Below are 2678 nucleotides of genomic sequence, written 5' to 3'. Positions count from 1 at the left end.
ATAGTACATTTAGGGTTCAGCGTGTCATTTAATATGTTTCAAAAACCTCTGACTGCAATAGGAAGTTGATTTTTTTATTTCATTTTTTCTTTTGTTTAAGTGAAGAGAGATGTAGTCCAAACTTTTATCAAATGATCGATGACTCTTTGAATTGGAACCCTTATTGATTATAATAGGCAAAATGACAAGATGTGTGAACCTCTTAGTAAACATGTGCCAGAACGATACTTAAAATAAAGATGATAGCTAGCAAGAACAGTAAGTCGGAGATCCTAGCTGTTAATAAGAACCGCTGATAAGAAGCTATCAGTAGCGCGTCGTCAGAGGTCTGTGACCAGAGGGAGCAGTTGTTGGTCTTGATGACAATGGAGTATTAATAGGAAAATTTTTAGCTTAGGTTTTTAATGCGTGACGTTTAAAAAAATAAATTACTTGACAAAACCTGAGTTAGTGTTTGCCATATTTACTTTATGTAATATATTATTAAGCAATCAATGATCTCCTGTAATAGAAGCCAATAAAGTTGACGCTCGCGTCCCGAACTGAATCTTCCCGTCTTCACCTTGTTCAAGTAGTCAACGTTTGTTCATCAGAAAACAATCCATCCGAATAAGTATTTTGATACTTGGGGTCGACATTTCGAGCGATGTCCAGTTTCGGGGTCATTTGGAAGGCAAAGCCAAGTTGGCGTCCAAAATGCTGGGAGTCCTCAACAGAGCGAAGCGGTACTTCACGCCGGGACAAAGGCTTTTGCTTTATAAAGCACAAGTCCAGCCTTGCGTGGAATACTGCTCCCATCTCTGGGCCGGGGCTCCCAAATACCAGCTTCTCCCATTTGACTCCATACAGAGGAGGGCCGTTCGGATTGTCGATAATCCCATTCTCACGGATCGTTTGGAACCTCTGGGTCTGCGGAGGGACTTCGATTCCCTCTGTATTTTGTACCGTATGTTCCATGGGGAGTGCTCTGAGGAATTGTTCGAGATGATACCGACATCTCGTTTTTACCATCGCACCGCCCGCCACCGGAGTAGAGTTCATCCATACTACCTGGAGCCACTGCGGTCATCCACAGTGCGTTTCCAGAGATCTTTTTTGCCACGTACCATCCGGCTATGGAATGAGCTTCCCTCCACGGTGTTTCCCGAGCGCTATGACATGTCCTTCTTCAAACGAGGCTTGTGGAGAGTGTTAAGCGGTAGGCAGCGGCTTGGCTCTGCCCCTGGCATTGCTGAAGTCCATGGGCGACGGTAACCACTCACCATCAGGTGGGCCGTATGCTCGTCTGCCTACAAGGGCAATAAAAAAAATGCTTTTTTCTTTAAACTCATATACGGAACCAATTTTAAATATTCTAATAAACAGCAACCCTTATCAACTGTTTGTTTTCTTCGACACATTTTATCTCAATGAGTTATGTGTGCTGCATCGTTAATGTTCAGCAAGTTATATTCATAGATAATAAATAAACAATCTCTATTAATAATCATTAAGTTCATTGTGTACTAATAATACACATTAAGCAATAATCATTAAGTCCAACATCATTATGATGTATTTTTAATTTATCTGGTTAATATACGGAAAAAATAAAAAATAGCAATCAAAGAACAAACAATCTTTAACATCCCCGTTAATATTTGTCGTTTTTGAATGTTGTTAAAAGTTTTCCAGAATTAGTGATATCGGTTAAAAGGTTGAGATCTTTATTACTCGAGAAAGATTTCCATGAAAAGATTGTATAGATTTCCTAAATTAATACAAAAACTTCGACGAATATCACCATTGTGAAAAATGATTAATGAATTTTTAACATCTTCAAGAATGTCCTCTCTGTATTCAAATCGAAATTTAGAATTAAATGCTTGCAAAAGAGCACACCTAATTAACTTGAATATTCTATATACTATTCCGTTTTAATAGAATAAAAATCTGTCTGTTTACGAAATCGTAAACCGAGTTCTGTATTTGGCATTGGATTATCGCAACACGTTTCGCTCGTGCAAGATTATAAACTGGTTAATTGATTTAACTTACAATTAAAATTGAACTCTTAAAAATGTGTGCAAAATTTTATGGTTCCGTATTCATATTATATGAAATCGAATGCTTAGAATTTCGTCCTGATGCTCGTATTTCACAGGTCTCTGATCCTAAGTAAATACTCATCTTACACTACACCAGAATTCCTTGTACTACGGGAAATAGAGACAGATAGCATAGGTACTTTTTTACTGGTGGTAGGACCTCTTGTGAGTCCGCGCGGGTAGTTACCTACCACCGTCCTGCTTATTTCTGCTGTGAAGCAGTAATGCGTTTCGGTTTGAAGGGTGGAGCAGCCGTTGTAACTATACTGAAACCTTAGAACTGATATCTCAAGGTGGGTGGCGCGTTTACGTCGTAGATACCTATCTATGGGCTCCGGTAACCACTTAACACCAGGAGGGGCCGTAAGCTCGTCCACACATCTAAGCTATAAAAAAAAATAAAAAAAAAATGTCTTCAAACTGGAATGCACAAGTGATTCTCAATAGAAATAGATAAAAAAAATACTGATCAAAAATAAATTTTGCGAATTATGTGACTTGAAATTCATCGCGGAAGTCGTTCGTGATAACGATCTAGATACGTATTTTCTTATCAAAATGATTATCTGGTTCCGGGATGAAATCCACATA

The sequence above is a fragment of the Bombyx mandarina genome, chromosome 25 (assembly GCF_030267445.1).
Source record: "Bombyx mandarina strain Sakado chromosome 25, ASM3026744v2".
Classification (NCBI taxonomy): Eukaryota; Metazoa; Arthropoda; class Insecta; order Lepidoptera; family Bombycidae; genus Bombyx; species Bombyx mandarina.
Note: the sequence above shows the minus strand (reverse complement) of the source record.